Source organism: Dermacentor variabilis, chromosome 4 (genome assembly GCF_050947875.1).
Source record: "Dermacentor variabilis isolate Ectoservices chromosome 4, ASM5094787v1, whole genome shotgun sequence".
In the NCBI taxonomy this organism is placed as follows: domain Eukaryota; kingdom Metazoa; phylum Arthropoda; class Arachnida; order Ixodida; family Ixodidae; genus Dermacentor; species Dermacentor variabilis.
In genome coordinates this window covers 116,435,215-116,451,426 of record NC_134571.1, presented here as the reverse complement: position 1 = coordinate 116,451,426, position 16,212 = coordinate 116,435,215, and the positions used below count along the sequence as shown (strand labels likewise).

At 45.5% G+C, this 16,212-nt stretch overlaps 1 protein-coding gene across 4 annotated transcripts in view; it reads left to right on the top strand.

Annotated features, from left to right (window-relative positions):
• Nucleotides 1–16,212, top strand: part of LOC142579657 (vesicular glutamate transporter 3-like) — a 213,767-nt gene that overhangs the window by 87,389 nt on the left and 110,166 nt on the right. For 3 of the 4 annotated variants that reach the window (XM_075690071.1, XM_075690072.1, XM_075690068.1), the window contains exon 1: nucleotides 8,322–8,636. The exons of the other annotated variant lie outside the window; for it this stretch is intronic. The gene's annotated coding sequence lies outside the window, so the exon portion shown is untranslated. Of the gene's footprint in view, nucleotides 1–8,321; nucleotides 8,637–16,212 lie in introns of those variants that run through there. 4 annotated transcript variants of the gene reach the window in all.

Genomic DNA, 16,212 nt, shown 5'->3' with positions numbered 1-16,212 from the left:
CCAAAATGCAAACATCAAATCAGGTGCTTGCTAAGCGCGGAACATCTATGCAGTGATGCCACAGGATGAAAGTGATATATTACGCTTGTTGACGAAAGAATGAGGATGGCAGGTCTATGCACAGAAAAGTACGACACATCTTCCAACATTTAAGATTTATACAGCTTGCCTCACACTGGTACAAGAGGGAGATAGGGGGCACGCAAGGAAACCTTCACTTTAAGAATGGCTAAAATAATTTGCAAATGCTGCATGAATGCTAAAATTCACTCACAAGTACGGCGTGCCCCAGTATTATCGTGAGCGCAAATTTTGAAGCCTTTGGCCTCCACGCTGCTCACACCAGCCGCTGTGAAATCTCGAGGCATCAGCACGAGTTTGTCGAAACCGTAAAGAGAGACGACGCCGTTCCATGACGATATGTGTCTCGGTAATAAGGCCAAGGTGGCATTGAGTCGGCGTTATCCGGCCGCGAAGCTCAAAGTTAAAAAGCATAATTCCTTTATTTTTATACAATGATCATAAATGATGTAGCTTTGCAGCGAATTATACACAAGAACATGACCATGTAGCAGATATCCAAGCGAAGCTTTCTTTGTCTCGTCCTTTCATTTTGAGTGCATGGTTGTGTGGTCGAGTAAGTTGGGCCGATCCTGAAGACCGTTTAATCAAAGCTGGGAATATTCTGGTTACACTGGAGGTGACTAGGTGGACCGATTCTGATAATTGCGAGCGATGCTTGTGCTCGCAATGATTTTAATGAGGTTTGTAAAGCGGGCCGATCCTGGATACAGGGAAACCTGGCAGTATACCAGAGGCATCATGAGATTAGGCCATAGGGCTAATGAATAAATGTTCGCAGTGGCATTTCTTAGAAGGTCTTCACCGTTTCTCTCCCTGCTTTCTTCCTCTCTCTCTTTCTAGACCAAGGCTATCGCTTAAATTCGAGAATCATCCTCATATGGTTCATGTCCAATTTTTATTTCTAACACAATCGGGATAAGCCTACGTCCCTTCGATAATCCGCACATTAAAGAAAATTGTTTATGTATACGTATAGGTAAACATTGTGGTACGATACCAGTATTACTTCTCGGAACTTGTAAAGGTATTGCGTGTTTAGTGCACACAAATCTCCTGAATGTAGCATTATGTATTTACGTATGCGTACTGGCTATCAGATGATGTGAAAGTCTCTTAAATAGGGAACTTTAATACCTCGTTGACTCATACACTGCAGAAAAAAGAAAAGCTTTCTCCTTTATGGTATCTCATTATTTAAAGAAAGATACGGCCGAACTCATTTCACGATGTCTGTCGATGATAATGCGGATAGCAACCGAGACATTGACCTTCTTCCCGAAACCACGTTTACTTAACACGTGTAGTAGCAAGTCTGAGACATTCGTTGCTTAGGCTACATGCCACATACTACGATATCGACCCACTTTGCTGTAGCACTTGCTTGACAAGGTCACCCGTGAGCATTAATGCCTGACGACGAATCATGAAGGCATTAGGTTGATGGAATGACGAAGGCGTATAACGACGACGGCATGACAACAAAGAGATGTCGTTTCTTAAATTGTAACCATGGTGTAACGATGACAACGTGACAACGAGATGAGGACAATGATATGATGACGACTTTATGACGATGATGGCATGATGACGAAGGTATGACGACAACCGGATGAAGAAGAGGGAATGACGAGGATGGCTCGACCAAGATGGCATGACGATGACGGTATGACAACGGATAACGGATGCATGGTAGCGTCTGTGTGACGACGACGAAATGACAACGGCAGCATGACAAGGGCGGCATAATCACGATTTAATGAGGTCAGCGTGATTTCGATAGAATGATGAACAAAGAATGACGCAGATGGATCGACGAAGGTGGTACGCAAGGCGGGATGACGAACATGGGATGAAGATACTGAAGTGATGACGATATTGAAAGGCCAACCTGGTGACAATGGCGGGACGACAGCGTAATGACGACGACGGCATGAAGGAAGTCGAATGTCGAGGCTACAGTGATGACAACCGAACGACTTCAATGGCATCCCGACTATGGTATGACAACGAATGCATGACGACGACGATGACGCATTTACGACGATGGCATGATAACGGCAAGAGGACATGGGATGATGGCGAGAGTATGATGACAATAGCATGACGATGACTGTATCACTAAACCTGTGTGACGATGATTGCGTGACGACGATGGCGTGGCCAGAGACGAAGCTGGAGTGACGATGATGGCACTACCACGACGACATCACGACGAGGCATGAGGCATGGAGACTAGGCATGGAGGCATGAGAGTGACTGTTTGGCGATGACGGCATGACAACAGCGGCTTAATGGCAACAGCATGGTTAAAAGCAATAACGAAGAAAGACTGACGTCGTTCGAACGACGAAGGTGGTATGACGGCATGACGTCAATGGGATGACGTTACCGAAATGATGACAATAATAAAACGACTGCGTAACGACGATGGCAAGCTCACACCTATGTAACGACGATTGCGTGTTGACGTGTTGATGGCGTGTTGAAGCACGAGGCCGCGGAATCGAAGCCCGGCCGCGGCGGCCACATTTCCACGAAGGTGAAGAAGAAGAACAAAAGTTTATTGGTAGAAAGAACTTCGTTGCCCCTAAAACGGGGTATCCTCGTGTGGTCGGGCCCCTATTCCAAGGCACCGCTGGCCCTCGCCATCCTTTCTGCCCTCCGGACGAGCCTGAGCTGATCCCCGAGGGCGGAGCTGGATAGCAATGCCTCGCACCTCGCTCTCGTGTTATGATCTTCTTGTTCTTCTGTATGAGCCGTACACTCCCGCATGATGTGGTAGAGCGTTGGTGTGCTCCCACACCACGGGCATATGTACTTGTATGCTGTTGGGTACTATATGTGCAATTTATGTAGGTTTATGTATGTGTCCGTTTGGAGCCTGCGTAACGTCGCTGAGTCCACGGCTGAAAGGTTCACGAAGGTGAAATGCAAAAAAAAAAAAAAAGAAAACCGCCCGCGCCCCGTGCATTGAGGGGGAACGTTAAAGATCCCCTGGTGGTCAAAATTAATCCGGAGGCTCCCACTCATAATCAAATCTTGTTTTGGGACTTAAAACACCAGAATTCCGGCATATAAATCGATACATAGCCCCCGGAACCGGTGTGAAATACCCTAATAACGCTAACGCATTAATACAAAATACCTGTTGAGTGCAAAATCACCAGTGACAATGAAAGAGTACAAGCAGAAAAGCAGTGGTGCCGCTTTGATCAACAGTATTAGCTGTGATATATAGAAGGTATAATTAGTCGGTCCTACCTCTTGTTAATTCATCGGCTGTTCTTCAGTTGTCGAAACTAAGAGGGACGTTCGATGAGCATGCCGGTAACGACACTTTACTTTGTTGAATTCATTGGAAGCGCGGGAGAACATAAATGGTGGGGTGGCGGAGGGAGACTTCACCGCCATGCGTACAGGTTATTCATAGAAGTGCAGAGCCCCTGGAGCAAAACCTACGGGTTTGCTTTGATCAAACCGCCTTGGTACAAGACACTCACCTTACATCCCCTTGAGCACCCTCACGTCGCCGTCAGCATGCCTCCCATAGAAAACTTAGACCCATGATGCCACGTAGCGCTCACAAGATGTCAGCGCTAATATTTCTCAACATTACAAGAGGCGCACGCCGACTGGAAATATTATGAGCGTAACTTATTATGAGCGTAACTTATTACTTATTAACTTATTAACTTCTTTTTATGACTTTAGAAGATTTCATACATGGCATACCGGGTGTTTCTCCGAACACTTTCAAATTTTTTTTAAAGGTTGCCTGTAGCAAATAGCACAATTATCGTTCATGAGCTGGTCTACTCGAAGAGGCGGACATTACTTGAACACAAGAACTGAAATGCATAATTGAGTAATTAAGAAAATTTCGCCAACTGGCGCTTTAATAATGACCTTGTGGTCCATATTGCATTCTAGAAATTCTAGCCGTGGAGTTCGCAAGGCGGATCTGAAGATGACACCAGTTTCGAGACATTAATTCCCGAACTTTGTGGAGAAGTGTGTTGGCGTTTCAGTTACTTTTTTAACAAAACGTCATTTACGGACGCAATCACAAAAGTAACTAGAACGCCAACGAATTTCTCCGCAAAGTTCGGGAATTAATATGTCGAAGCTTGTCTCATCCTGAGGATTCGTTCCAAGTGGATCCGCTATTGCGAACTCCACGGCTATAACTTGTAGCTTGCAATATGGGCCGCAAGTTCATTAGCTAAAATGTTGATAAGGGAATTTTGTTAGTTAGTCAATTATGTATTTCAATTTTTTTTTTGCAAGTAGTGTCCGCCGCTTCGAGGAGACCACCTCATCAAATAGAATTGTGTTATCTGCCGCAGAAAACATTTAAGAATTTTCGAAAGTGTTCCCAGAAACACTCTGTGCATAATATGATTACAACTGTGTGCTAGCATTCTCATTTTTAGTTGCAGAATACGCTCCTGAGCGCACGTTTACTTAAGAACGGTAAAGCACGGAGGAACGATGGCATCTCGCGAGCAATAGATTTGGTCCATAATACTAAGATATTTGATAGGAAGTCAGAGAAAACACTTCGGAACCTTCTGAAGAAAGATTACAGTGATGATATCACATAGTGCCCTGTTGTGTTTTATTGTTTGATAAATGTAGTTTTTTTTTTGTTTTAGACAGTTGTTCCTTGCGTGGCATAATTTTGTTAACCGCTAATATATATTGTGCATTGCTTGCATGTTGCTGTTATTTTTTATCTATCGAATTATTGCTAATATACCTTTATTTTATTCATTTTTAGTTAATAGTGCCCTTGACATTTCCTGTACATAACACTCTTACCCAATGCCTCTGGGGTGCTGTAAGGATTGTTTAAATAAATAAATAAATAAATTAAGAAATAAATAAATAAACAAATAAATAAATAAATAAATAAATAAATTCGAAGGTGGAGCCTAAGTGCCGTTGACCTCATCGGAGGGTTTGTGGACACTACATGGAGCTGCCATTGCGCCACAGTTAAAAACAACAACTAAAAAAAAAACAACAAGACAATGTTTGGCGTGTGCAAAAGAAGGCTGGCGCCAAATGCCTCTTATAATGCACAAGGTGCGTCGCATCACTGAAACAAGCTCTTAAAACGAAGTCTTGACCAGATATAATCACATACATACTTTTATGCGAAATCTTGGTTTTATCGAAATACTTCTCGGAGTGGGCGCCGAACTTGACAGTTAGCTATTGTAAAATTAGAGAGATAGTGAAAGGCCATTTAATTATTTCTGAAGGGATGTGCCTGGCGACGTGCTCTACATGTTACTCGACATGGATAGGATTAAAAATGAAATTATGTGTACTCACAACAAGGATACACAAAGTGCACAAAACGCAACACTTAACACTTGGCTAAAGTATCTCATTGATACACGTGTCTATGAAGAAGTATAGAAGTGGCTTCGATGTGCGAGATGCTCAGGCAGCGTTACTCCATGGGCGAAGCAAGTATCTAGCTCAAGAGACTACAGTCTTCGAGGAACATTCAGTTGGGACATCGAGGCTCTTCTTTCTAAAGTAAGTAACCTGAAAGCCCAGATTATATCGGCTATGTCTTCCCGTACAGTCAACCATGAAATTTCACGGAACACGAGATCTGAGAAAAATCCCAATATCTGCACCGCCTCGCAACGCGGCCTAGTATTCGAATTTACAGCCTCTATACCAGTACACGTGAACAACAAACATTGCGATGTTCGGTTTTACTGACTACTGTTGCAGCCTGCTCGGAAGTTGGACGTTTTCCCGAGATTCCCTAGTTCGTAAACTGTTGCGGTTGACTGTATATTGCACGTGCATGGGCACAGTGACGGCCTCATCCGCTTGGTCTTGTGAAGGAAACGTTAAGTATTTTAGTCATTTAGCCGAATGCAGATGCAGGCATGCCCGGTGGCGCCTGTTAAGGCCCGATGACATGCGAAACTGGCTCTTAGGATCGCAAGTGCAAACAGGTCGATGCTGATGTTATGATTCTGAATCAGTTCATGCGACACGCTATACGCACCACGCAAAACAATTCAGACGGAAAAGCTGATATATACTTCCTAGAGAAATGTATTGGGGGCAGCTCTGCAGAATGGTGTGCCGAGCCAGCAGCGTAGCCTCCACGTACGTTGGCCGCTACTGCGCAGTGAGAGGGCAGCCGCTGCAGGGCAGTCTTGGGCGGCGTACCACAGGCTTCGCTGCGAGAGCAGTTGAGGTCGTAGACAGGCTGTTCATTGACGCGTGGCTATATTAAGGGTAATCGGGCAGCACTCGGTTCTGTAAAGATGACCCAGGAACTAAACACACATACACAAAAAAGAAAGAAAAGAGAAAGAAAGGAAAGAGGAAGAAAATGCACGGTACAAGAGCCGAACAGGAACGGGCCGAACAGGAAAATAATGAACTTCGTCATCAATCACAGCAATGCCGTTTTCTGCACAAATGTGCTGATCTGGAGGTGGAAAAAAACGTAATTCTGTTTTTGAACCTTGTTTGCGCACTCTCCTAAAGTTCGAACCCCGCAAAGTGTAATTCTGTGCTATGACGTAAATCGCCGTCATGCGTTTAGATTCTAGAACGCTGTGCGCCTTGTTCGCGCAATCCGAAAGCGTGCGGCATTTTTAATGTCTGCACAAAAACGCCGAATTAGCATATATCTTGTGCGCAAGCAATCGGAAGAGGTGTCCGATTTCTCATTGCTGTGCCCAGGTTACTTGTTACAAATCTTAACAGCGGGCTTCAACACATCTTAATCTCAACATAGGACAGCTTTTCCGGCAAATCGACATGCGCAACTCCGGCTGACAGAACTGCAGTTGCGACAACAGGAAGTCAGATTGAACCAGATGTAAGATCGAAAAGGTTTCGGGAAAGCTTACTTCTACACGGTACACGGCACTCTTAAGCATTCGATGGATTACGAGGCGCATGTTGCTCTTGAGTTTCTCGTACGGATAATTGTTTGGAAAGGTCGAGGGTCGCCAAACAATGTCACGTATGACACTACGACCATATCCAGCCCTCTGTCATTGGTGCCCACTGATTGTAGTCTGCGCGTCGCGTAAGTGCGCCTGTTGCTGCAAGGAAAGTTGGTTTTCCCCAGTTCGCTTTGCTAAAGCAGAGAACAATAAATGTAGGAACCGCGGAGAAAAGAATCAAGAAGAAAGGAAAGAAAGAGCGGTAGATCTGGAGCAAGTAAAGAAGAATAAACAAGGAACTCAACAGTGAAACTATATTCCGTAGTAGGGGTTTTCATTCTTGCTCTTCGACGTCACAATCTCTGTCGCGTTTACGAATGACTGCGCAACGCTGGAACAGCGGTCCTTGAAGAAACGACAGGGGCATTCCCGCACGGGCGCACGCGGAACAACGAGCGATCGGGCGAATGCAAATGCGAGCATGTATTCTCTGTATCTCTCTCGTTTTTGCTTCATCCGCCGTATTATTACAGCGCCAAAAAATACACGGGCAAGGAAGAGCACAGAACTATTGTTTCTAAGTCAGGAATGCCCCGTCATTCTAGCCCGCAATCTCATGATACGAGCGCCTTTTTTTATTTCCGTCCCATTCCATCCGTATCAGCTTTAACCCATTTATAGCACCGCCGCGTGCAGGTATATAACAGCCCGTACAACGTGAGCCGCAGAAAGAACAGAAAGACGGAAATGTAGGTGGGCAGGTTAGCTCGGCAAAAACAGATCAGGAGCGAGTGTGGCGCAACCTTCTCCGGCCCGCCCTATCGTCTCACTCGAATGAAAAAGAGGTAGGGAACAACGCGTGGGGAGAAGGATCCTTCCAGGTGACCTCTGAGGGAGTGCGGGTGGGCAGGATGCCGAGGTAAAGGGCGTATCTCGGCAAGTATAGGCAGGCCGCGGGGATGCCTCCAGGCAGAGTATCGCTATTCTGCGCTGCTGTGAACGAGCGGTCCTCCGTCGTCACCAAAACGAGAGAGAGAGAGAGGTGGGGTGAACGCAAAAATAAGAGGAAAGCGAGAGACGAAAAGGGAAATGGGAGAGGGTAAATAGGGAGGAGGAACGGGGGACTGAGATGGGGAAGGTGCGGCCGAGGCGAGAGCACGTTCCCCCAGAGAGACGTCGGCCGACGAGAGGTGCCGGGAGCGGCGCGCGCGGAGGAGGAGGAGGAGGAGGAGAGAGAGAGCGAGTGCGGCAGGTCCATCCGCGCAGCTGTTCGATCGAAGAACCTGCAGGCTCCCGCGGCGGCGGTGCTCTGCAGCGGCGCAGCCAGCGGGCGCTGTAACGCGCACGCAACCGGCAGCAGTGGCGGCCGCGAGTACACCAGCCTTCTCACTCACTTCTCCCTCTCCTCTCCGCCGCGGCGCTTGCGCATCCCGGAGGATGCTGGGATTCGGTCGCCATCTCTCCGAAGCGAGGCTGGCTCTCCTCTCGAGATCCCGCCCGCCCCCGCCACCTCGTCCGCGCGCCGGCACGCGTTGACCGCCGACAGTCGTGGCTGTCGCTGACGTTGCTGGCGTCCGGATCCCCGCTTGTCTCAGCTGCTTGCAAGCTCCCTGTCGGGTGAGTGGAACAGAAAAAACCACTTGCTAGCGCGTCTCGGAGGGTCGACGGTGCTTTCGCTCCACGCGCGCGACGGGTCTACGAGGATTCCGTCGTCGTCGAAGTCGTTGCGGCTGCGTTCTTGCACGAGCTGTGTAAGACTGCCGTTCTCTCCGCGGTCGACGGGAGTGGTGGCACTTCGCGTGCTGCAGGCGGCAGCCCTCAACGCGTGAATCGTTGCGTGCATGCAGTCCACGCGATAGATGCTGCAACCATTCGTCTACAGTTGGTTTCTTTAGGTACAGCTGACTTCAGAACCGCCGATACACTCTCTCGAAGTATATGCTTCCTCTGAACGCGTGTGCTGGAAGCCGGACAGCGTCTTGTGAGAACTCTGTGGACGCTGTAGAGAGAGACGGACGTTTTGCGCCTGTAACTCTCCCTAAACTATGTCGGTGATAAAGCGACGCCAGACTGCTGCTTTTCATAGCCGATGTGGGTCCGTGCTGACAAAACGAAACTGCATGAGTCGTGCACCTTGGCAACAAACTCTTGCTTTGTACGAGTGTTTCACCTGCGAACTTTTGGGGGTTTACATAACTCTGTCGTGACTCTGCTGGCCTCCGAGCGCGCAGAGGAGGGGCGCACTCCGAGGCTTCGCTCCGAGCAGCGACCCCAGGGATGCCTTATACAGGAAACCACACACGCCTCGTTCAATCGTCCCTTCGTAATCTATCAGCGTTGTTTGAATAGGCCGTAATCTGTAGCCGTGTATTTGCTGTGCGCGTTGTACGCATATATGTGCTGCCTTTTGCTGTGTGCCTTTCGGGTGTTTTCTTTTGTTGTTGTTGCGATGCTCAGCTGCAGACCATGCATTTCACGGGTGTCAACGGACTCAATTAACCTCGTATGCTCCCGACGAGTCCACTGAAAGTCAATGTTCTCCGCTTAAGAGCCTAGAAGTGTAACAAGGCACACATTTACTTGAAAGAAAAAAAAGGGCCGTGTTGGCCTAGATTAGATGATCGATATTTCACAAGGTAACAGTGCACACATCATGGATCGATGCTGTAGTGCAGGCCACTGACACTAACCGTGACGTCAAGTTCTAGATTTTTCGTCGGCAAAGCTTCAGGAAATACAATGAGTATTGAACTTTTACTTTCGCCCCCATACCCTTGGACCATTCTGATATATCTGATGCGTGAAATAAGAAAGTATTCATACGGGCAATTAGTATGACACATGCGTGAGGTGTCATCGCACCTGCCCTTGTTGCTGAATGTTATGCAACCTACATAAAATGGGAGGGGCCCACTTTTTGAAGTTAGTGTAATGAAGATAACAAGCTATATCTTCCTCGGCAATGAAATACTACTGCCAGTACACATCAGCAGATGTGTGATTAAAGCTCGTTGAATACTTTTTAACCCAAGTCTTGCTAATTGACTTTTAATTGATTACTTCGCAGCGCTTCTTGTATTGATAGAAATGATGCCGGTCAGTGCTTGAACAATATTCACTTAGTAGGGATCGTAAAAAGTAGCGCCAGTTTTGGTATATTCGTCCTCAAAGTCCACCACAACATGTGCTAGGTGTTCACCTCAGGTTTGTCTCGCCTTGCGCAAAAGAAAAGTTCTTATCAAGACGACAACTTAAATGTCATAGCATTTATCCACAAGTTTGGAAAAAGATATCTCGAAATTGTTGCTGCCAGTGCCTGAATTCCTACTCACATATGTTAAAACCTTACCCGCCTCAATTGTGCAAATAGAACATATACTCTAAAAAAACTTTAGAAGAATCGTTCACCTTATCTTGGGCAATTATGAAGCTAATCAAGAATTATCACACGGTTGCTGATACCAAGCACCTCTAATAATGCGTTGCTGCAGAAACGCGCGATTACCTCTATTGCTCTGTCGAAATGAAAGGGGGAAAAAGTCGTTCCTCCCATTAGAAGCAGATGGTAATGAATCAGTCCCGGCTGAAAATGTAGTAATCAGTCTGTTGAGGTTAGAGATCCCGATACTAGCAATGTACAGGCGAACAGCCTCTTTATGTTTTCCGTGGAGCTGTGCGTGCTGCTTTTCATCGTTTGGCTTTTTAGTAGTCATAATCTTTAGCGCTACTGCATGTCTAGCCTTACTGGTCCCAAAGCTTATTTGGAAAGGCGCGAAGCACGTAATGGAGAAAAAAATAGTCCTTTCTGAAACGAAGGATAAAGAAGCGGCTGGTGTTAGCATGTTTACAGCTTATATAATCTGGATTCGCCAAACAAGACAAAGTGGTCTCAGGAGGATAGAGGCTTACGTTGATCAACACAGACCGAACATTGGAAGCATCAGCCTGGAGCCAGCGTTTCGACGTGGGTACTTGTCTTCGTCAGGGCTCCAGGCTGAGGCATCTCCTGTGCGGCCACTTTAGTTTATTCGGTATTTGCGCTTGCAAACATTGAAACAAAAAAATTGTCGCAGAAAGGCTACTGGTATTCATTGACAGAGCGCTGCGTCCTCAAACGTGATTAGCTCCGACAACTGAAAACAATATGGTGGTGGAAATCTAGTGTACGAAACAGACTATGTTATACCCCTGTCGCGCGGGGGCAAACAAAAAAAGAAATGATGTTGTCCTTTCTACTCACTTTCAATCTTCAGAGCTCTACTCTGTGACAGTTTGTCTCGGGGTCCATTTCATGTACTATATTGTGGTGGTAATGTATAGAAAAATAGGGCAGAACCATTATTTAAAAACTTGAGGTAAACAGAGAACAAGTACACGGCAGCAACAAGGGGTTGCTTTTGTAACTTGTTTGGTGTCCTGTCGTTCGTGTGCTGTTTTTACTGCCCTGATACCTGCCCTGTCACGGAATACAGCTGTCTTCTACCATTTATTTCTTTCTCGCTCTCGTTAACTATGAATATGTTGCGCCTTGGCCCAGTTCCCCGTCAAAACACAAGGCACGCTTAGATTTCATTCGAAGGGCACTCTACAAAAACTGTGCGCCGAACGCACGCCTCAGACACGTGTCTTATACTTAACGGCTGCTTTAAGAGCGTTATTTTTTTTGTAAAGGAACTCTTTCTTTGCATATATATGTGAGTATGTATACGAAGCTTATATGCTCGCCGGATGCTAGCCCTAGCAAATAGACTCATATAGCCCTCGTATGCAGATTTATAAAGTTGTGTGAGTATGCGCTCCTCTTTTCGACGCAACAAAAAATGACTGATTCTCACGAAGAGTGAAGCCCTGACTGCGGCGCTTGGACTTCTTGGGCGGTATTTTAACCATGCGTGGTTATGACTAATGCGGACGCGACACACGCGTGTGCGCCAAGATAACTGGCAAATTTAGGAGCTTTAACACACTGTGTAAGGCCTGTAAGAACCGCGCAGGTAAAATTACAGCACTTACAGATTTGAACACCGCGCGCGCGCGCGCGCGTTTGTGTGTGTGTGTGTGTGTGTGTGTGTGTGTGTGTGTGTGTGTGTGTGTGTGTGTGTGTGTGTGTGTGTGTGTGTGTGTGTGTGTGTGCGTGCGTGCGTGCGTGCGTGCGTGCGTGCGTGCGTGCGTGCGTGCGTGTGTGTGTGTGTGTGTGTGTGTGTGTGTGTGTGTGTGTGTGTGTGTGTGATATTGCTTTGCACATTTAATATTTAATAGCCTGAGAATATTTAAGATAAATGCCACGCGGCTGTGAATGCTATTTTTTCGTTACATTTGTTTGCTTGCTGCCACTCTCAAAATTATGAGGAATAACTTACTCGAGAACGTAAGACTTGGTTTCAACGACTTCGGCGATTGAATAGTATAACAATATACCTGGCATATATGGTGTGCATGGAGATATAGCATGCGTATACGTAAATATGTGTGAAGCTGTGCAGCCGACGACTACGGAGAAAATTCGCCTCGAGTGTCCATATATTTGCTATCGCCATAATGTAAATGCCTACATTAAACCTGCACATAATATGTCGGCTCATAGATATCTTTAAAGAACACTGACCTAGCTCTTACAGTAATATCGTAATATGTTCAACAAATTATTTGGTTTAACCATCCGCTATGGGCAAATGGGCATGCGCCCATTTTTGACCATTCCTCCAGAATGGGTGTATGCCACTGCAGCACAGGTGGCACAAAACTGTTAAATATAACGCTACATGCGTCGTACTTCTCTGTGCGTACACCTGACGTCACTATTCTTCTCTCGACAACCGTCATGCGTTGCCTCTGTCCTCGTGACATCACTGAGTAGACATGCGACATTGCGCATGCGCCTGATTTAGTGTTTTAATTTCGGAAAACTTGTCAGCGTAACATAAAAAAATTGCATGAGATCGAAGTAGTGACATTTGTGATAGATAAACGTTTCATGAGGTTGCAGGCTGCACAGGATGAAGGAAAGCGCAGATGTACGCATTGCCGTTTAGTCGCGTAATATTCATCATCGTCACCCTTCGCTTGACTGGAGCTTCGCTTCACGTGTATTCCAAGGTTTGCTTTGAATGCGCATAAGATCTTCTTTATTTTCGGTGGGAATCGCGAAAATTCCTGCGCATGCGGCAGAAATCACGCAGACCACGGCCAAGGCGTCGTTAAGCTTCACTTCACGACGTAGATCGACGCCTCGCGCACGGGACCGTCGCAGGTACAGCTGTCATGCGCGAACGTGACGTCACCGTAAGCAAAACGTCTCGCGCATTCGGAGCGCTTGTCACGCCCGTACGAAGGCTCGAATACAGCTGCAGCGCAAGTGCCTCACATTCGAAAATATTTCTCGTCAACAGCTGCTGCGACTGCTGCTTTTCTTTGTTCAAATTAGTCGGCCCTATTGTCCTTCCGAGCTATTCATTCCACTATTGCTTTCACACATTCTTCCACTATTGAAATCTGGGAATAAGCAGTCTTTCCTAAACTAGAGACCCATCTCTTATCACATCTCGTTCTTGTAAAATACTTGAACACATAATTTAAAAACATGTCATTGAATTTATAGACTCTAATAATGTTTTATCGGATGATGAATGCGGTTTTTGACGCGGAGTTAGCACCACAAGCCAGCTCAGTCAATTCACTCATGATATCATCCAGGCCCTCGATGCAGGAGATCAAATTGACGCAATATTTATTGATTATTCAAAAGCTTTTGACACCGTGTCACACCCCGAATAGTTCAAAAAGCTCACTATTTTTCTAAGCAATCAAGCATTAGTTAACTCGATTTCACCGTTTTTATCCAGTGAAATACTTCTTGTCATCAACATCAAATCGGTCCCAGTGCGTACTCTTTAGGTCTTATCAATTCTGCACTTGCAGTGTAACGACTAGCGTTCCTCAAGGTTCAATATTAGGTGCGCTTCTGTTTTTTATTGTCATAAATCATCTACCGAGTAATATTCCTGGTAAAATCCGCATGTACGCTGATGATTGTGTTTTGTACCATATGATCAAAACTCCTCATGATCACATTTTCTTTAATGATTCATTTGCATCGTTTTAACCATGGTGTAAGGCTTGGCAGATGCAAATTAGCTTCCGGAAAACCGCATCTCTGTCATTTGCCAAATTTCTTTCCCTTGTCCGTTTACCTATTCGTGTAACGGCAGCCCTCTAGAATATGTTTCACAGTATAAATATCGAGGTCTTCTATTCACTTAGAATTTGTCTTGGTCGCATCATATCGAACTCATGTGCAACCGTGAGCTTAGAAGGTTAGGCTGCTTGTAACGCACATCAAGTTCAGCCCCGCTTAGCACACGACTACTCACTTATAGAACACTGGTTCGCCCAGTACTGCAGTATGGCTCTGTCGTATGGAAGCCGCACAAAATATCTGACATCTCCAAAATTGAATCTGTCCAGAAGAAAGCTGTACCCTTCATTTGTCGCCGCTTTGACAGGTATTTTTCATCCAGGTCCCATCTTCTTAGTCTTCAACTTATCAGTCTCTCTTCTCGTCGTCACATTGAATCTGTGAAGCTTCTTTATACTCCACTTAATTCCCCACAATTTTCTATACTGAGCAAATACATCGCACCCGCAAGACCTCCAACCGCCAGACATCACCATGAGTTGAATATTTCCACTTTTCACCATCACACTGATGCGTTTAAACAGAGTCGTTTTGTCCGTTCTATAGAATTGTGGAATGCTCTGCCTGGTTACGCAAGACCTTTACCACTCGATTACTATTACTAATCATTCATGTTCAGTGGTCTTTTTATGCTTTTCCATGTATTGTATTTCCCCACTCCTGCGATAGCCCTTCGAGGCTGTAGTACATTGAAATAAATAAATAAAATAAATAAAATAAATAAATAAATAAACATTTTTTTCATTAATAAATTTCTAATTGAGTTTGGTTCAAAGGGAGATGTTTGCAATGGCTTGCGGAAATGGTGGGGGCATCACTAATTATTTATTGCACGAGGAAACGAAAGGAAAGATAGACCTACACCTTTTGGAATTGAGATGTCTCAAATGGGGACCTTATCCAGGTTTCTTTTTTCCGGGAGACATTTCTGGTGACAATGATGGCCAGATTATTGCTGGCACCATGTCTCAAAGACATACCGGGTGTTTCTGCGAAGACTTACGTAATTTTTAAAGGTCACATAACTTTTTAGAACCTCTTTAAAAGCCTGTAGTCCGCCATTGAAAGTGTAAAAGAAAGCACGGGAAGCACTCCTTTTTCCATAAATTACTATTTTTCAAACACAAACAACATCGACAACCACGCAAGAAAAAAGAAAGAAAAATGAAAATTATATCGAATAGTGTTTTTGTTTGCTTTTCAAAAGCGACTTCTTGGTGGTGTGTTCCGTATTGTTTGTACAATTTTCATGCTTTCAGCGGACACTGTAAATGTATTCACTTCAGTCGTATCGCTGCAACGTCTTTCCAATCATACTAAACCCACGAATTCCATCAGTGTCATTGGCTGACTGATGACGACCATATCATGAAGCCTGTATGACCACGCTGGCGCGACGACGACGGTATGAGGAGAGTGAACTGACAAAGCTGGAGTTATGACAATGGCACGAACACAACGGCATGACAACGACGGTGTATGACAGAAATACAGCTTAACTTGAGGCCCACGTTTGACTCGATCTAAATGACGCCTGCCGTAAACGTGCCCAAAACGCTCATTTGCATTTCTATCGGCGCGTTCTCGACGGGCGTCATTTATATGAAGTCCAGCATGGGCTTCAAGTTACGACGCATTTCTGAATTTCGTGGGGTTATTCCAACGAATGATTTACTAGACATGGCATGTGGCCGCTGCTGCAAGATACTATCTGTGAAGCATCCGAGACGTTACGCGCATTCATGTAAAGCACATCAGAATGTCGGCAACGGCTGTCGGCAACGTCGGAAAGCAATGTTGCATACGAACACTGAAAAATATAAGAACCCTTGCGAATATCGTGTCGGGCAGGCAAGAAATGAAGCGCGATAATGACGCCGATGACTATCTAAAGGCAACTCTTGAAAACGTGTTATGATATTATCGTGAATTTAAAATATTATGTTTTATACTGATAGAATAAAATATGATCTATATTAGCGGCGGAGCGAGGGATTA